The 20,500-nt window shown below is 44.5% G+C and overlaps 1 protein-coding gene across 1 annotated transcript in view; it reads left to right on the top strand.

Moving 5' to 3' along the window:
* Positions 1-20,500, top strand: part of KBTBD8 (kelch repeat and BTB domain containing 8) — a 326,712-nt gene that overhangs the window by 272,487 nt on the left and 33,725 nt on the right. The window lies entirely within an intron of this gene.

The following is a 20,500-nucleotide window of genomic DNA, read 5'->3' on the forward strand; positions in this document are numbered from 1 at the left end:
CCAATTTACCTCAGATTTTACAAAACTTAACTGAGATGCTTCACAAGGGCCCGTCTTTCTCCTGCATCAAAATTCACGCCTCAGCTATTTCATCTCATTATAGCACAGAACCTCCTCTCTTCTCTCATCCACTGCTCAAACAGTTCCTTAGAAGGGCCAAAAATTTACGACCACCCAGGAGAGCTCCAGCCTGGGACCTTAACTTTGTATTGGAGAAACTCACTCTTCCTTTCGAGCTAGCTGCTACTGCAGACTTAAAATTCCTTTCTTGGAAAACCGCTTTCCTTTTAGCAATCACTTCAGCAAGAAGGGTATCTGAATTACAGGCCCTTATGACAGTGGAGCCTTTCATCATCTTTCATGTGGACAGGGTGTCCCTCAGGACCAATCCCTCCTTCATGCCCAAGGTGGCATCCACTGTGGCCCTTAATCAGTCCATTCATTTGCCAACCTTCTTTCCTAATCCACAGAACAAAGGGGGACGGATACTGCACAACTTAGATTCTACTTGGACAGGACTAAACCTCAAAGGAAATCTGAACAACTGCTGGTGGCATTTTGAAGCAGAGGCAGAGGGGAAGGCTGTTTCAAAGCAAACCATTTCCAAATGGATTGGCCATTGCATTCATTTCTGCAACAAGCACCATGGAATCCTATCCCACAGGGGATCAGACCCCCACTCAACCAGGGCTGCATCTACCTCTACAGCCTTTCTCAGAGGCATACCTACCAGGGACATCCTAGAAGCTGCTACCTGGAGTTTTGTACATACTTTCACCAAGCATTGCCATCTGCCACTTTTCTCTAAATTCAGAGCTGGCTTTGCCACTGCAGTCTTGCAGGGCCTTATAGCTGGTCCTAATGCTATCTAAATTCCTCCTCCCATCCTTGGCTTTGGGAATCTACCCAAATGTGATGACTGCAAAAGGGAAACACGAAGAACAGAGTGCAATTGTGTACACTTACCATAAATGTAGATGTTAGAATGTATTCACTGTTGCAGTGCTGGTTACCCTCCCTCCAGCCCCCTTACTTCTTTTGGCTATACCTCTACTCTCCTTTGCTATGCTCAAAAGCTTTTTTGTGTATTTGCTTTTTTTTGTTGGAGGTATGTTGTTGTTGTCTTTCGGCTTTTCCCGGTTAGTGGTCGTCACAGCGGAACTCCGGTCTGCTAATGATTGGCAGTAGATTTTTTTACGTGCAGAGTTGCCAGCCCTGGTGCACAACCTTCAACGAAGGTATGCCCATTCACGCATATCTCCAACAGAAGACGCTTTGAGAATCGAACAGGACAACGTCTTACTGTGAGGCGACAACGCTACCGCAGCACCACCACCGCAGTTTTTTTTTTTTTTTTTGTTGAAGGTATATGACTTTTTATTTATAGATTTAATTGCTTCCCATTAAGGGGCACCTGACATCTGGGGCAAGAAAAACTGATGGAATGGCGTCAGCTGCATGTTTTATACCCCTGACGACCTGACGTCACGGAAGAAGGAACAGCAACCGATGCAGGACCCAAGACTTTGTTAGGTCGACTGAGTGCTACTGCAAGCAGGTAACCCAAATGTGATGACTGCAACAGTGAATGCACTCGGAACATCTACATTTATGGTAAGTGTACACAACTGTACTTTCTGGCCATCACTTCAGCTAGAAGAGTGTCTGAGCTACAAGCAGTCATGGCTGTGGAACCTTTCATCATTTTTCATGCTGATAGGGTCTACCTCAGGACTAACCCAACTTTCACGCCTAAAGTGGTGGCTCTCAACCAATCTGTTAATTTGCCAACCTTTTTCCCTAAACCTCAAAATAATGGGGAAAGGATCCTGCACTCTTTAGATGTGCACAGACAGCTCATATTCTACCTGGATAGGACTAAGCCCTGTAGGAAATCTGACCAGTTACTAGTCAGCTTTGCACCAGGGGCAGAGGGCAAGGCCATATCAAAACAAACCATGTCTCAATGAATAGCACACTGTATCCATTTCTGTTACAAACACCACAGGAAACCACCCCCACCTGGGGTCAGAACACATTCCACTAGGGCAACTTCCACCTCTGCAGCCTTTCTCAGAAGGGTCCCTACCAGGGACATCCTGGAAGCAGCAACATGGAGCTCTGTTCATACCTTCACCAAGCATTACCACCTGCCTATCTTTTCAAATCAAGGGCAGGCTTTGCAACCACAGTTTTGCAGGGCATACTAGCCAGCCCCAACTCTTCTCGACTGCCTCCACCCGTTCTTCAGCTTTGGGAATCAACCCAAGTGTGATGACTGCAACAGTGAAACACGAAGAACATAGTATAGATGTTCTTCATGTTTCACTGTTGCAGTCATTACATTTGGTTAATCTGCTGACAGGTTGCCCTCAGTCGGCCTTATTAACAAAGTCTTGGGTCCTGCGTCGGTTGCTGTCCCAAAAAACATGTAGCAGACGTCATTACCTCAGTCTTTCTTGCCGTGCGGTGCCCGAAGCAGAAGCAGTTCGCAAGTGCCGGTCGGCCGGCTCCTGAAACTTTCATGTCAGAACCAAAGTCTTCAACTTAAAGCTAAGTACCCCATTGGGGAAACTTTTTCTTGCTCCTTACCGATGTCAGTAATAGTTAATTGCATTACTTGTGGAAAGCAAATACCTCAAAGATTTCCATCTGTACTGTATTCCTTGCCTAGGCTCTGACCACGACGTACCTTGCTGCCGGTTTTGTGCTTTATTTCATCAGCGCACTATCCGTTGTCTGTACATTTTTGCCTCTAAATATTTCGGTTCTCAGTTTAATTATCCAGAAATGACGTTGGTTAGCCATCCGACTAACGAAATTTCTAAAAACGCAAAGATAAAGACAGAGATAGGCCATTGAGGTCCAAAACTGCAGACAACGCTTCTCCTTAGCCAGTCGCCAGTTCGCCGGTACACAGTGGGGTGCTTTCTCAGCCCCTGATACCCGCTACTTCTGACTCGCAGGCCTCTACTGAGACCCGTTCGGAGTCCGGTATGCCGCGAGATACATCAACTATGGAACCCGCGTATGTCTCTACCTTGGATGGGTCTGGAGCCGCTGTACAGGCACCGGCTTCTGAGGGTGTATTCAGGCCTCCAGACTTGCATATCAGACCAAGTCTGCCTTCAATATTAAGGCCTAAATCTCAATCTATGTAGAAAAAAAAGACGCCCAGGCCACATGTTCAGGCCCCTATGCCTAAAAAAACAAATGATCAAAGTGTCTGAAGACCTAATTACTCTAATCAGGGGGTAGTCAACCCCCCCCCCCCCCTTCTAAGAGGCCTAGGCCTGAGCTTGACTACGACTCTTCTGACCAGGACTCTCTTTCTTCTGACTCTTCTAATGACCTGGATTTGTCCATACCTACTTATGAGGATTCTGATGCAGAGGATTCCATTCCCTCTGCTCCCCCCCCTAAGGATTTCTCTTTTGGTGAAACTTTACATACCTTAAGGGAGCATTTCCATTGGGAAAGTCAGGAATTCTCTGATTCAAAAAAGAGGCTTAGGGATTTTCTTCTTTTACCTCAGCATATGCCTTTGGCTATACCTCCTGTACTAGATATTGTTGATTGTGTTTTCGGAATCCAGTATGGTCCCTGATTCCCTGCCTCCAGCACCTAGTAAACCTGAAAGATACTACAGGGTTCCTGAGTCCCACAAGTTCCTTTTCAAAAATCCTGTTGCAGATCCTGAAACCATTTCTTAGGGGCCTAAGGGCATTAAGGCTTCTACTGCTAAAAATCCTGCCCCTTCTGATGGACTCCAGGGCACTGGATAGATGGGATAAAAAGGTTTATACTTCTGCAACCTTGGCTGTCAGGGCTTTAAACTGCCAATTCCATATGTTAAAATATCAACAGCATATTATTGGACTGCTTAAACAGAAAATGATGTTGATTTCTGACTGTGGAAAATAAAGATTTACAGGATTTATTGCGATGTTCGTGTTTCACTGTTGCAGTCGTTACACTTGGGTTATCCGCCGGCAGGCTACCCGCAGTCGGCCCGAGTTCCAAAGTCTTGGTCCGGCATCAGTTGCTGTCGTCTCTTCCCAGATGTCAGTGCGCCAGGGGTATAAAAGATGCAACCGACGCCATTTTCTTCAGTCTTTCTTGCCGCACGGTGCCTGAAGCAAAAGCGGTTCGCAAGTGCCGGTCGGCAGACTCCTGATATTTTTGAAATTGAGTTTCAGAACCGAAGTCTTCAATAAAGCTAAGTACCCCGTTGGGGAAACTTTTTCTTGCTCCAGACCAATGTCAGTAAAAGTTAATAATTGTATTTCTTGTAGGAAGCAAATACCTCATAAGGACTTTTACTCTTACTGTATTCCTTGCCTAGGCCCTGACCACGACGTTACTAGTCGGTTTTGTGCTAGATTCAACAAACGCACTATAAAACGTCTGTTTGATTTTGCTTTACATTATTTTGGCCGAAGGTTTAATTGCATAATGCTGTCGGAACAACCGACGACTGGAATTTATAAAAAAACGCAGAGACAAAGAAAAGGACAGGCATCCGAGGTCCAAAACCGATGACTAAGCCTCTTCTAGGCCAGTCGCTGGTTCGCCGGTTCTCAGTGAGGTGCTTTCGCAGCCCCTGACACCCGCTACCTCAGAGCCACAGGCCGTATCCGACAGCCATGTGGAGACACCAAGGCCTGTGGAAACTGAAGGTATTGGGCCTACGGAAACTATTCCCTCAGATGGGTCCGGAGCCACTGAGCAGGCATCGGCTTCTGAGGGTGTTTTCAGACCTTCACAGCTTACAATTAAGCCCACTACAGCAGCCAAGGCAAAGTTAAAAACACCATTAAAGACAAGGAAACAAGTACAGCATTCTACTGAACAGTCATCCATGCCAAAGAACCAGATGCTTAAAATGGCCGAAGACCTAATTACTTTAATCAGGGGTTCCCATCCCCCTCCTGACAAAAGGCCTAGGCAAGACACTGACTATCATTCCTCTGACCAGGTTTCTATTTCCTCTGATTCCTCTTCTGATCAGGGATACTCTCTCCCTCCCTATGAGGACTCTGATGCAGAAGAGTCTATACCTTCAGCCTCTCCGCCTGAGGATTATTCTTTTGGGGAAACCCTGCACACCATGAGGGAACATTTCCATTGGGAGAGCCAGGATTATTCAGAATCCAAGAAAAGGCTCAGACTTTCTTTTATTGCCCCAGCACAGGCCTCTGGCTATTTCCCCTGTGCTCGATATTGTTGTTGATGTTTTCTCTGAATCCAGTCTGACTCCTGATTCTTTACCCCCTGCACCAGTCAAGCCAGACAGGTACTACAGGGTCCCTGACTCTCATAGATTTCTTTACAAAACCCTGCTGCAGATCCAGAAACAATTTCTCAGGGTCCTAAAGGGGTTAAGGCTTCCACTGCTAAAAATCCTGTCCCCTCTGATAGGGATTCCAGAGCTCTGGACAGATGGGAAAAAAGTTTACACTTCTGCTACTTTAGCTGTAAGGGCTTCAAATTGCCAGTTTCACATGCTTAAGTATCAACAGTATCTCATGTCATTGTTAAAGCAGAAAATGGTTTCAAACTCAAAGTCCTGACAGTAAGGAAATGCAGGATTTATTGCATGCAGCTGAACAAGTGGGAAAACATACTTTACAATGTGGTTTTGATTCATTAGAGGCTTCTTGTAGAGCCGCAGTTACAGGCTCTGTTCTTTCAACCAAGCATGCCTTCGAATAACAAAGTTTACCTGACCATGTTAAAGTAAAATTAAAATTATTGGATGCTCCACTACAGCATGATACTTTGTTTGGTGTTAAGGCAGAAGAGGTGTTAAAGAAAATGGAGGATAAAGCAAAGTAGTAAAGGATTTCTTACAGGTTCAACCACCTAGGTTTAGCAGAAACTGGCCTACAAAAAATTGGTCCTTTCTGGTGTCGGGCCACAAAGAGGCAGATAGACGCCCAAGAGGCAGATCTCCGCCCCAAGGCTCCTACAGACCTAAACATTGGGGTGCTTCAGCCCCCAAAGGAGGGGAAAGACAAATCACAATCTTATAGGAAACAGTCCCAATGACTTCCCTCTACAGATGCCAAGCACTTACCTTTTGGCAGCACCCCTAGGGGGAAAGCTAGCACTCAAAAAATTGGCACATAATCACCCAGGACAAATGGGTACTGAATATTATTTCTCAGGGTAACAGGTTCCACTTTCACACGCTTCCAAAATCAAGAGGTATGCCGGACCTGCCACAGAACCAATGGGCAGAGGCGCAAAAACAAATTGCTGCTCTCATGGACATGGGAGCTATTCAAAGAGTACCACAGCAAGAACAGGGACAAGGATTTTACTCAAGACTTTTCTTAGTACCCAGAAAGGACAAAGCCTGGAGACCAATACTGGACCTGTCAATCCTAAATACTTTCCTGGATGTTCCAAAATTCAAAATGTTAACACTATAACAGCTTTTACCCATGCTGGGCAAGAAGGCTTGGCTAGTTACTTTGGACCTCAAGGAGGCATACCTGCATGTCCCAGTCAGACAAACTTGCAGAAGATATCTCGGATTCATAGCAGGCTCAGTGCATTACCAATTCTCTGCACTGCCCTTTGGCTTATCTACTGCGCCCAGGGTCTTCACAAAATGCCTGGCACCAGTAATTGCATTTTGCAGACAAAAAGGAATACAAATATATCCCTACTTAGACGACTGCCTTATTCAAGCAGAGAGTAAGGACATTCTGCTAATGCATCTGGCATTTGTAAAAAGATTACTGATTTGCCTAGGGTACACAGTAAACGAAAAGAAATCAAAACTAGTGCCCTCTCAAGAGATAATATTCCTGGGTGCAAGCTTAAATACAACTGCCCAGATGGCTTATCTCACGCCAGACAAACAAAGGCAACTGACTCAATACTTTCAACTGATGGCAACAAAGAACCAGCTCCCTGCAAGAAAAATTCTGCAGGCCCTGGGCTTCATGGCGTCCTGCATTCTACTAATTCCATATGCAAGACTGCATATGAGGAAACTACAATGGTATCTAAAAAGTGTTTGGACTCAACATTGTCACAGCCTGGAGACCATCATAACTTTAATTCCCTGCCTACAACAGGAGTTTCAGTGGTGGTCCCAGGCATGTTACCACAACAAGGGACAGCCTTTCACCTTACCCACAGCCAGGCAGACAATAACAACAGATGCATCGGATTATGCCTGGGGGGCACATATGGCAGGAAAATGTATTCAGGGCACGTGGCCCAAGGAACGAATGCATCTTCACATCAATCAGAAAGAGATGCTAGCTGTACAGAATGCCCTGACAGCTTTCAAGGACCTACTACATCCAGGACAACTAGTAATAAAGATGGACAATACCACAGTTATGTGGTACATGAACAAGCAAGGGGGCACACATTCCTACTCCCTATGCAGGCAAGCCATGACCTTGTGGAGCACAGCACTAACCTATCGGGTACATCTGTAGGCACAATTCCTGCCAGAAACAAAAAATACACTGGCAGACGAACTAAGCAGAAATCTCATGGATCCTCACGAATGGAAACTAAATCCACAGGTGTTCAGCATGATAACAAGAAAATGGGGACGCCCGGACATAGATCTTTTTGCCTCCCCTCACAATTGCCAACTACAGAAATTCTGCACAAGAACTTATCACTCTCCAGCATGGAAGGTGGATGCTCTATCATTCAGCTGGAAAGCTCTGACAGTCTATGCCTTTCCTCCAGTGCCTCTTCTTACCAAGGTGCTTCTAAAAGTCAGACAAAAAAGGTCAAAAATTATCCTGATTGCCCCAGACTGGCCACGCCAGCACTGGTACCCAATCATAACGAGCTTGTCTCAGGGCTCAGCTTGGCCTTTACCTCAAATTCCTCATCTACTGACTCAGCAAAACAATCAAATAATGCACAGTCAACTCAGAACCTTAAATCTGGCAGCATGGCAGGTAATGTAGCCACTCAGACTGCACTTCTGTCTAAAGCTGTTATGGATGTCATTTTAGAAGCCAGGAGGCCCAGCACCAGGAAATCTTATGCAGAAAAATGGAAGAGATTCTGTGCTTGGAACCAGGCACTAGGGCTCGACCAACTTGTTCCAAATATACCTCAGATGTTACAATACCTAACTGAGATGCTGGACAAAGGCCTATCTTTCTCATCAGTTAAAATCAGTTAAAATCCATGCCTCTGCCATTTCAGCTCATTACAATACAGAACCTCCTATTTTTTCACATCCGCTACTAAGACAGTACCTCAGAGGGGCAAAAAACATAAGACCCCCAAGGAGAGCACCAGTACCAACTTGGGATCTCAATTTTGTTTTAGAAAAACTCACACTGTCTCCTTTTGAGCCAGCCAGCGTAGCTGATATAAAATTCCTATCATGGCAAACTGCTCTGCTCCTAGCAATAACTTCAGCAAGAAGAGTGTCGGAGTTACAGGCATTAATTTCATCATTTTTCACCAAGACAGGGTTTCTCTCAGGACAAACCCAACATTCATGCCAAAAGTAGTTTCCAATGTGGCCCTGAACCAAACCATTCATTTACCAACTTTCTACCCAAATCCCCAGAATAAAGGTGAGAGACTTCTGCACGCTCTGGATATACACAGGCAGCTATGATTTTACTTGGACAAAACAAAAGCTTTCAGAAAACCTGAGCAACTGTTTGTAGCCTATGCTGCAGGATCACAAGGAAAACCTATCACAAAGCAGACGATTTCAAAATGGATAGGACACTGCATCCGCTTCTGTTATGCACAACATGGCAAATCAGTGCCTAAGGTCATTAGGCCACATTCTACCGGAGCAGCAGCCACTTCAACAGCCTTTCTCAGAGGAGTACCAACCAAAGATATTTTAGAAGCTGCAACCTGGAGCTCAGTGCACACTTTCACCAGGCACTACCACTTGCCTCTCTACTCTAAATCCAGAGCAGGCTTTGCCACTGCAGTCCTGCAAGGCCTGGTAGCCTCTCCAAATCCAATCTAGACCCAGCCACCCAACCTCAGCATTGGGATTCAACCCAAGTGTAATGACTGCAACAGTGAAACATGATGAACCATAGTGCAGTGGTGTACCTACAATAAATGTAGATGTTCGAGTGTATTCACTGATGCAGTCCAGATTACCCACCCACCATCCCCCCTTTTCATTGCTGGGACTTCTCTGTACGTCTCAACTCTATACAACCTATGTGGTGTATTTGCTTGTAGATGAAGGAAATTTTTATATTAGTACAGGCATGCTTTTTGGCATAATTTTATTTTTCCAGCCTTCCTATCTGGGGGCACCTGACATCTGGGGCAAGAAAAACTGAAGAAAATAGCGTCGGTTGCATCTTTTATACCCCTGGCGCATTGACGTCAGGGAAGAGGCGACAGCAACCGACGTCGGACCAAGACTTTGGAACTCGGGCCGACTGCGGGTAGCCTGCCGGCGGACTGCGGGTAGCCTGCCGGCGGGTAACCCAAGTGTAATGACTGCAACAGTGAATGCACTCTTATCATCTACATTTATGGTAGGTACACAGCTGTACTTTCTGCTGAACAAGTTGGAAAACATTCTTTGCAGTGTTCTTTAGAGGCCTCTTGCAGGGCTGCTGTTACTGGGTCTGTGCTTAGAAGGCATGCTTGGCTTAAGGCGCAATCTCTGCTGATCATGTTAAAGCAAAATTGTTGGATGCTCCTTTAAATCAGGACCGCCTGTTTGGCAATAAGGCTGAAGAAGTTTTAAAAAAGATGGAAGATAAAGCTAAATCTAAGCAAACTGTAAAAGATTTCTTACAAGTGCAACCTCCTAGATTTAGTAGGCACTGGCCTATTAAGAATTGGTCCTCTCCAGCTCCTTCCAGATCCTCTCAAGCCAAATCCAGACATACCAAAAGCACCAGGTTTCTGTCCCAGGGGACTCGCAGACCTAAGCAATGGGGGGCCTCCACTTCCAAATCTGGAAATAACAAGACACCCCCTATGGTAAACAGTCTCAATGACTTTCCTTTGAAATTACCAAGCACTTACCTTTTAGCCGCCCCTTTGGGGGAAAAGATTGCTCTTCATGCAAAAAAACTGGGAACTCATAACCCAGGACAAATGCGTTTTAAATCTAGTGTCCCAGGGATATAGATTTCATTTCCACATGTTGCCAACACCAAACGAGTGGCCAGACCTGCCCCCAAATCAGTTTGCAGAGGCTCAGAAGCAAGTACTTTCCCACTTAAACATGGGGGCTATTCTACCGGTACCAGAAGAGGAAAAGGGGCAAAAATTCTACTCCAGGCTTTTCCTGGTACCCAGAAAAGACAAAACATGGCGTCCAATTCTGGACCTGTCTACTCTAAACACCTTTCTGGACATTCCAAAATTCAATGTGCTGACTCTTCACCAGTTATTTCCTATGCTAGGCAAAGATGCCTGGTTGGCAACTCTAGATTTAAAAGAAGCTTACCTGCATATCCCAATCAGGGAATCTTGCAGAAGATACCTACGCTTCAAAGCAGGCTACTTGCATTATCAGTTCTCTGAACTGCCCTTTGGCTTGTCTACTGCGCCCAGGTATTCACAAAGTGCCTGTCTCCAGTAATTGCATTTTGCAGGCAAAGAAATATTCAAATATACCCATACCTGGACGATTGTCTAATTCAGGCAGAAAACCAGGCCATACTTCTAAGACATCTGGCGTTTGTAAAAAGGGTTCTGACTCGTCTAGGGTACACCATAAATGAAAAGAAATCACAACTGGTATCCTCTCAACAAATTACATTCCTGGGTGCAAGCTTGAATACAACTGCCCAGATGGCTTTCCTCATGCCAGAAAAGCAAATTCATTTGGTAACTTTAATTCAAACAAGTAGCCACAAAAACCCTGCTATCTGCAAGACAAATACTGCAAGCCTTGGGGTTTATGGCCTCCTGCATTCTTCTAATTCCATATGCAAGACTGCATACGAGGAAACTACAGTGGTACTTAAAAAGTCTATGGAGTCAACATTGTCACAGCACGGAAACAATGATTCCGATGATACCTTGCCTACGCCTGGAGTTCCTATGGTAGGCAGAGGCCTACCACCAAAACAAGGGATTACCATTCACACTACCCTCTGCCACCCAAACCCTAACTACAGACGCATCATACTATGCATGGGGGGCTCATCTGGCAGGGAAGTGCATTCAGGGCAAATGGAACCCAAATCAAATGCACCTACATATCTCAAAAAGAAATGTTAGCTGTACAGAATGCTCTGACAGCCTTCAAGGACTACATTCATCCAGGACAACTTATGGTAAAGACTAACAACACCAAACAAGCAGGGGGGTACACATTCCTACCCCCTCTTCAGACTAGCCATGGCATTGTGGAGCACTGCCTTGAGCTACCAAGTGCACCTACAAGCTCAATTCCTGCCAGGAACACTGAATACACTGGTAGACGGACTAAGCAGAAATCTCATGGACCCACACGAGTGGAAACTGGAACCACGGATTTTCAACATGTTGACAAGCAAATGGGGGGAGCCCATACATAGATCTGTTTGCCTCCACCCGGAACTACCAGTTGGACAAATTTTGCACAAGGACTCCTCACAAAAAAGCATGGAAAGTAGATGCTCTGTCCTTCAGCTGGAAAAACCCATCAGTCTATGCCTTTCCCCCTCTGCCTCTGCTCTTCAAAGTTCTGCTAAAAGCCAAACGGGACAAACCAAAAATGATTTTGATTGCTCCAGACTGGCCATGCCAACACTGGTACCCACTCCTGCGCATTGTGTCACAAATATCTCCATGGCACCTGCCTCAGACACCTTCCTTACTGTCTCAGCAGGAGAACCAAATTCTGCACCCTCCGCTACCAACATTGAACCTTGCTGCTTGGCTACTCACTTAAATTCACCCTTAGCATCCCTCAGCAAACCTGTGATGGATGTCATCTTGGAGGCGAGAAGACCTAGTACTAGAAAATCTTATGCTGACAGATTCCAAGCACAGAATCTTTTCCATTTATCTCAAGGAATTAGCACAGCAGTGCCCAATTTACCCAAGATTTTACAATACTCAACTAAGATGCTTCACAAAGGCCTGTCTTTTTCCTCCATTAAAATCCACGCCTCAGCCATTTCAGCTCATTATAACACAGAACCTCCCTTCTCCTCTCATCCTCTGCTCAAGCAGTACCTCAGAGGGGCCAACAACTTGAGACCACCCAGGAGAGCTCCAACCCCTGCCTGGGACCTTAACTTTGTATTGGAGAAACTCACTCTACCTCCTTTCGAGCCAACTACTACTGCAGACTTAAAATTTCTTTCTTGGAAAACAGCCTTCCTTCTAGCAATCACTTCAGCTAGAAGGATATCCGAGTTATAGGCCCTTATGGCAGTGGAGCCTTTCATCATCTTTCATGTGGACAGGATGTCACTCAGGACCAATCCATCCTTCATGCCCAAGGTGGTATCCAGTGTGGCTCTTAATCAGTCCATTCATTTACCAACTTTCTTTCCCAAACCACAGAACAAAGGGGAATGGATTCTGCATTCATTAGATGTGCACAGACAACTTAGATTCTATTTGAACAGGTCTAAAACTCGAAGAAAATCTGAACAACTGCTGGCAGCATTTGCTGCAGGGGCAGAGGGTAAGGCTATTTCTAAACAAACTATTTCTAAATGGATAAGCCATTGCATTGATTTCTGCTATAAGCATCATGGAAAACCTATTACCTAGGGACCCAGGGGATCAGATCTCATTCCACCAGGGCTGCATCTACTTCTACAGCCTTTCTCAGAGGTGTTCCTACCAGGGATATTCTAGAATCTGCTACCTGGAGTTCAATTCATACTTTCACCAAGCGTTATCATTTACCAATTTTCTCTAAATCCAGAGCTGGCTTTGCCACTGCTGTCTTGCAGGGCCTTTATAGCTGGTCCTAATGCTGTATAAATCCATCCTCCCAACCATAGCTTTGGGAATCTACCCAAATGTAATGACTGCAGCAGTGAAACACAGAGCATAGTACAGTTGTGTACACTTACCATAAATGTAGATGTTCGAGTGTATTCACTGTTGCAGTCCTGGTTATCCTCCCTCCAGCCCCCTGTTTTTCTCTGACTATACCTCCACTTTCTGTTACTATGCTTAAAAGCCTTTTTGGTGTATTTGCTTTTGGTTGGAGGCATATTTCTGTGTTTTAAATTTTATTTTGCTCCCCATTCGGGGGGCACTGAGGTAATGATGTTGGCTGCATTTTGTATACCCCTGACAACCTGATGTCATGGATGAAGGGACAGCAACCGAAGTAGGACCCAAGACTTTGTTAACCAGGCCAACCTGCCAGCAGATTACCCAAATGTAATGACTGCAGCAGTGAATATACTCTAACATCTACATTTTATGGTAAGTGTACACAACTGTACTTTATTGGTTTCTAGTCCCCCCCCATGGCTTACAGGTTAAATGTTTAAGAGAATCGTTTTCCTGTTAACAAGATTGATGTCTGTCTGGAATGTGCATACAAGTAATTCTTGCTTGGGGCTAAATATTTGTGTAAGAGAGTTGCTTTCAGCCAGAAAATGGGCACTGCATCTGGGCCTGGAGTTTTCCAGTAAGCTTTTCTTAATTTTGTTTCAATTTCTCTGGCTGTTCATCTCCTTTCATATTCTCTACATTTGAACTCTATTATTTTCATTTTTCATTCCATTCAGCGCCTTTGTTTACACAGTCTTCAAAAATATTTCTCCAAACTGTTGAATTTTTTTCCTTTTTGGTGGTGGTTGTATTCCTTTTGCTTTGTTTCCCAGGTTTCTATAAAACTTTGTGGGTCTTCAATAAATTGCTTATTTTATATTTTCCTTTATATTTCTCTGCATATTTTCTACATTTTTCCATGTGTGCTGATGCCGTTAATTTGCAGTAGTGTACAATAAATCCTGATCTGTTTTGATACTTGTTACTTTTACCACATCGGTCTTTCTAAGTATTTTTGTTGATCTGTTCCCCATTCTTTATTTTTCTAACAGTGACACTTGTCTTAATTGCTTTAGTTTTCTTCATTTGATGCTTCAGTGGTGGCATTTTATTTCTTAGGTTCCTTTCCCTTCTTGCTCTGTGTTTTTGAAGTAAGACTTTATTTGTTATTAATTTAGCCGCACGGTAATATATCCTGTTTATTTTATGTCATATAAACACAGTAATCACGACTAAGGAAAAAATCATCTCTTATCAGTTGTAGCATTTTGTCTTAGTCTGTTTCTTTCATCAGTCTTAATATGTCTATCCATTTCTATTAAATCATGCATCTTTTCTCTTGGATCATTTTCTTCTAAACTGAGAGCACATTCTTTGCTCTCCATTTCCTGTGGGCATTCTGCATAAAGTTCCAGAACATCTTCCTGTGACATATCCTCTTCAGATACATCCTGCATCACCCGCTGCTCTTTCGTATGGGACTTCATTGGCCTATCACTCCACAACATTGCCTGTGTCAGAGTTGCTCCTGCTTCCTGCTCCTTACCTTGCTGTGCATCTTTGACTGAACTTTTGTACTAGTTTCCTACAGAAGACTCCAGAGCAGTATGTGGCAAATTTTCAGATACCTCCAGGTCCACCTCTTTGTCCTTAATTTGAGAAGTCATTGTTTCATCATGCTGTGACATTGTTGGATTTTCTACATGAAATCCTTCACTTTGCAGGTAATCCATGACTTTTTTTATTTCTTTAACTTCTGCCTTAATAATCCTCTTTTCTACTTTCCCCTCTTTTCTTTGTATTGTGAAATGTTCTATATCTTTGTGCCTTTGCCTGTATTTCTTATATCTTTTTGGTGCTGCTTTTAAGAGTAGTTTTGCTTTCTCCTTTGCATAAATTTTGCACCGTACCAGATCTCTCTCTCATTTCCATGTCCATATTTCTTATTCAGATGCTTCGTACTCCACTTGCAACTCCTTAATCTTGGGACTCTAAAATCCTTTACTATGCAGGTAATCCATAACATCATCAGATCTGATGTCAATTTTCATTCGATGTTCTTAGTGTTTCAGTGTTGCAGTCATTACATTTGGGTAATCTGCTGGCAGGTTGCCCTCATTCGGCTTGAATAACAAAGTCTTGGGTCCTGCGTCGGTTGCTGTCTCCTCTTCCATGACGTCAGGTCGTCAGGGGTATAAAACATGCAGCCAACGCCATTTTAATCAGTCTTTCTTGCCGCGCGGTGCCCGAAGCAGAAGCAGTTCGCAAGTGCAGGTCGGCTGACTCCTGAAATTTTCGTTTTCGAGTTTCAGAACTGAAGTCTTCAGACTAAAGCCAAGTACCCCGTTGGCGAAACTTTTTTTCTTGTTCCTTACCGATGTCAGTAAAAGTTAATAAATGTATTACTTGTTGGAAGCTACTGTATTCCTTGCCTAGGCCCTGATCACAACGTGCCTTGCTGTCGGTTTTGTGCTAAATTTACCCAATGCATTATTAGGCGTCGGTATATTTTTGCTTCTAAATATTTTGGTTCAAGATTTAACTATCCTGAAATGTCGTCTGTTCGCAATCCGACTACCGGAGTTCACAAAAAAACACAAGGAAAAAGAGACAGACTGTCTAGGTCCAAAACCGACTACGAAGCTTCTCCTAAGCCAGTCTTCGGTTCGCCGGTACTCAGTGAGGCACTTTTGCAACCCCTGATGCCCGCTACTTTTTAGTCGCAGGCCTCTACCGAGACCCGTTCGGAGTCCGGTATGCCGCGAGATTCTGCAAGTATTGAACCCGCGGATGTCTCTCCCTTGGATGGGTCCAGAGCCGCTGAGCAGGCACTTCTGAGTGTGTTTTCAGGCCTCAACATTTGTATATTAAACAGATGCCATCATCAAAAACAAGGCCAAAACCAACTTCTATGTCTAAAAAAACGACGCATGAGCAACATGCTCAAACCCCCCATGCCTAAAAAAACAAATGATCAAAATGACTGAAGATTTAATTACCTTGATCAGGGGTTCCCGACGCCCCCTGCTAAGAGGCCTAGGCAAGGCACTGATTATGACTCTTCAGATCAGGTTTCCATTTCTTCTGATTCCTCTTCTGATCAGGAATTTTCTATTCCACCTTATGAGGACTCTGCAGAGGAATCCATCCCTTCTGCTTCTCCTCCTGAGTATTACTCTTTTGGAGAGACTTTGCATACTTTAAGGGAACATTTTCACTGGGAGAGTCAGGACTTCTCAGACTCTAGAGAGAGGCTTAGGGATTTTCTTATTTTTCCTCCGCATAGGCCTTTGGCAATGCCTCCTGTATTAGACATTGTTGATGTATTTTCGGAATGAAGCATGGCTCTGGATTCCCTGCCTCCGGCTCCTAGTAAGCCAGACAGATATTACAGGGTTCCGGACTCCCACAAATTTATTTTCAAAAATCCTGCTGCTGACCCTGAAACTATTTCTCTGGGTCCCAAGGGTGTTAAGGCTTCTACAGCCAAAAATCCTACCCCTTCTGATTCCAGGCCACTGGATAGATGGGGAAAGAAGGTTTATACGTCTGCAACCTTGGCAATCAGGGCTTTAAACTGCCAGTTTCATATGCTTAAATATCAACAGCATGTTTATGGGCTTACTGAAACAGAAAATGAGATTTCTGATTGTGTGGTAAATAGAGTTACAGGATTTATTGCATTCAGCAGAACAAGTTGGAAAGCATACCTTGCAATGTGGTTTTGATTCCTTGGAGGCCTCTTGCAGGGCCGCCGTAACTGGATCTGTGATGAGAAGGCATGTCTGGCTCAAGGAGCAAAATCTGCCTGATTATGTTAAAGCTAAATTGTTGGATGCCCCTTTACAGCGGGACAGTCTGTTTGGTAATAAGGCAGAAGAGGTTTTAAAGAAAATGGAAGACCAAGCTAAATCTTGCAAACTGTAAAAGATTTCTTGCAAGTGCAGCCACCCAGGTTCAGTAGACACTGGCCTACTAAAAATTGGTCCTTTCGTGTGTCCAACAGAGCCGCTCAGGGCAAACCCAGACGCTCCAAAGGCTCCAGATACCAATCCACAAGGATCTTACAGGTCAAAGCAATGGGGTGCCTCCACCTCCAAATCAGGAGGTAACAAAGCACAGTCCTACAGTAAACCGTCTCAGTGACTTTCCCCTGCCATCTCCAAGCACTTATCTTTTGGCAGTCCTCTTGGGGGGGAAACTAGCACTTCATGCTCAAAATTGGCATTTAATTACCCAGGACAAGTTGGTATTAAAGTATCCCAGGGGTGCAGATTTCATTTCCACACATTGCCAATTCCAAACTGATGGCCAGATCTGCCACCAAACCAGTGGGCAGAGGCCCAGAAACCAGTCATATCCCTCATGGATATGGGGGCTATTCAACCAGTGCCAGAAAAGGACAAGGATTTTATTAAAGACTTTTCCTGGTATCCAGAAAAGACAAATCATGGCGTCCAATTCTGGATTTAATTCTAAATACGTTCCTGGACATTCCAAAATTCAAAATGCTGACTTTACAACAGCTACTGTCTACGCTAGGCAAGAATGCCTGGTTGGTGGCATACCTGCATATCCCAATAAGGGAATCTTGCAGAAGATACCTCCTCTTTAAAGCAGGTTTTTTTGCATTACCAATTCTCTGCACTGCCCTTTGGCTTATCTACTGCGCCCAGGGTCTTTACAAAGTGCCTGGCACCAGTAACTGCATTTTGCAAACAAAGAAACATTCAGATTTATCCTTACCTGGACGATTGTCTCATTCAGGCAGAGGACAAGGACACTGTTCTTCATCTGGCATTTGTAAAAAGGCTTCTAGCATGCCTAGGGTACACCATAAATGAAAAGAAATCACAACTGGTTGTTGTTTGTCTTTCTGCTTTTCCCGGTTAGAGGTCACCACAGCGGAACTCCGGTCCGCTAATGATTGACAGTAGATTTTCACGAACGCCCAGGTGCCAGCTCAACGTTCAACCTTCACGCATGTCTACCCTCTCAAATAATTACATTCCTGGGTGCAAGCTTGAATACAACTGCCCAGATGGGTTTACCTCATGCCAGACAAATTCAGTTGACAACATACTTCAAGCAAGTGGTAACAAAAACCCAGCTAATCTGAAAGACAAATTCTGCAGGCTTTGGGGTTCATGGTATCCTGCATTCTACTAATTCCATATGTGAGACTGCATATGAGGAAACTTCAGTGGTATCTAAAAAGCTTATGGAGTCAACATTGTCACAGCCTGGAAACAATGATTCCTCTCATTCCCTGCCTGCAACAGGAGTTTCTTTGGTGGGCAGAGGCATGTCACCAAAACAAGGGGCTGTCATTCACTCTACCCCCTGCCACCCAAACCCTAACTACAGACGCATCAGATTATGCTTGGGGGGGCCATCTGTCAGGGAGATGCATTCAGGGCAAATGGAGCCCAAACCAAATGCATCTACATATCAACCAGAAAGAAATACTAGCAGTTCAGAATACTCTGACAGCCTTCAAAGACTTCCTTCATCCAGGACAACTACTGAGTTATGTGGTACATAAGCAGGGGGGTACCCACTCCTACCCCCTTGCAGGCTTGCCATGGCCTTGTGGAACACAACCTTGACTTACCAAATACATCTTCAAGCTCAATTCCTGCCAGGAAAGCAAAATACTCTGGCAGACGATCTAAGCAGAAATCTTATGGACCCGCACGAATGGAAACTGGATCCACAAATCTTTAGCATGTTAATACAAAAATGGGGGAGCCCAGGCATAGATCTATTTGCCTCTCCCCAAAACTATCAGTTGGACAAATTCTGCACAAGAACTCATCACAAAAAAGCATGGAAAGTGGATGTTCCATCTTTCAGCTGGAAAAACCTATCAGTCTATGCCTTTCCCCCTCTACCTCTACTCTCCAAGGTCTTACTAAAAGTCAAACAGGAAAAAACAAAAATGATTCTAATTGCTCCGGACTGGCCTCGCCAACACTGGTACCCGCTTCTAAGGAATATGTCATACCTTCCTCCGTGGTACTTGCCTCAAACATCTCACCTATTGTCTCAGCAGAACTATCACATTCTGCACACTCTGCTACAAACTCTGAATCTTGCAGCATGGCTAATCAACTAATTTCACCAACCACAACCACATCTCTCAGTGAACCTGTGATGGATGTCATTTTGGGGGCCAGAAGGCCTAGGACTAGAAAATCTTATGCTGATAAATGGAAGAGATTCTGTGCTTGGAACCAAGCACAAGGAATAGACACAGCAAAGCCCAATATTCCTCAGATTTTGCAATACTTAACTGAGATGCTTTACAAGGGCCTATCTTTCTTCTATAAAATACATGCCACTGCCATCTCGGCACATTACAACACAGAGCCTCCCCTCTTTTCTCATCCCCTGCTAAAACAGTACTCAGAGGGGCCAAAAATTTAAGGCCTCCCAGAAGAGTGCCAACTCCTGCATGGTACCTCAATTTTGTGCTGGAAAAACTCACTCTACCTCCTTTTGAACCAGCCGCTACTGTGGATAGGTTCATAGGTTGGTACTAGGCTATCAGCCCTAGGGCCTATACAAGCCTAGCCATAACAATTCCCTGGCTATTTCTTCCCACACTATTTACTTCCCTGGACCCCTGTCTAGCAGGGTGACTGACGTGATCCCCGGGGTGAATTTCCTTTCTCCCATCCAATCGCCAAGGTTCCTTTTGAAGAGGACCAAAGAGGCACTCTGCTTGACATGTATGGGCAATCTATTCCAGAGTCTGGGGAGTCTCTGGGTCAGGAACCTATCCCTCCAGCATGTTTTGTTTATTGTGATGACAAGGTTTAGATCCCTGGAGCGTGTGGCTCTGAGGGATTGGGATTTCTTTAAGTGTAGCATGTCCAACAGCTCTGGGTTTGACATGGCCTTGTATGTTAAGCAAAGATCGCCTCTGAGTAGAAGATATGTGACAGAGTATAGCTGGAGTTTTTTAAGGCGGTCAGCGTAGGGCATCTGCTTTAGGCCTGTGATTCTTTTAGCGAAGTATTTCTGTGGCCTTTCCAGTTGTTGCAGATGTCTTGAGAGGTACATACCAAACGGGGCATTGTATTCTATAATGGGTCTAATGCGGGATGAGTACAGTGGGACAATGACCTCCTTTTTTCTGGATGAAAAGCCCTTAGTGATGAGGTGTGCCACATAGAAGGATTTCCTGACTGTTGTGGCAATGTGATTATCGAAGGTGAGACCACTGTCCACCTGTGTCCCTAAGTCTCTTATTATACTTTCGGTGTTTAGTGTACTGCCACCTATATGGTAATTCACGGATACATGTTTTTCCCAAAGGGGATAGCTATACATTTCTTGGCATTGAGCTTGAGCCCATGGCTCTGGCACCAAGCATCTGTTTCTGTAAGGCCCTTTTGTAGAGTATCCACATCATTTGGGGATTCAATAATGGCTCCCAGTTTGCAGTCATCTGCAAACTTTGTTATCCAGAGTCCCTTAGTGTTTGCCTGTACTTCAGAGAAGTAGATGCCAAACAAGAGCGGTCCCAGGACTGAACCCTGAG

This window comes from Protopterus annectens, chromosome 7.part0 (genome assembly GCF_019279795.1).
Source record: "Protopterus annectens isolate FY-2018-M chromosome 7.part0, PAN1.0, whole genome shotgun sequence".
Taxonomy (NCBI): Eukaryota; Metazoa; Chordata; order Ceratodontiformes; family Protopteridae; genus Protopterus; species Protopterus annectens.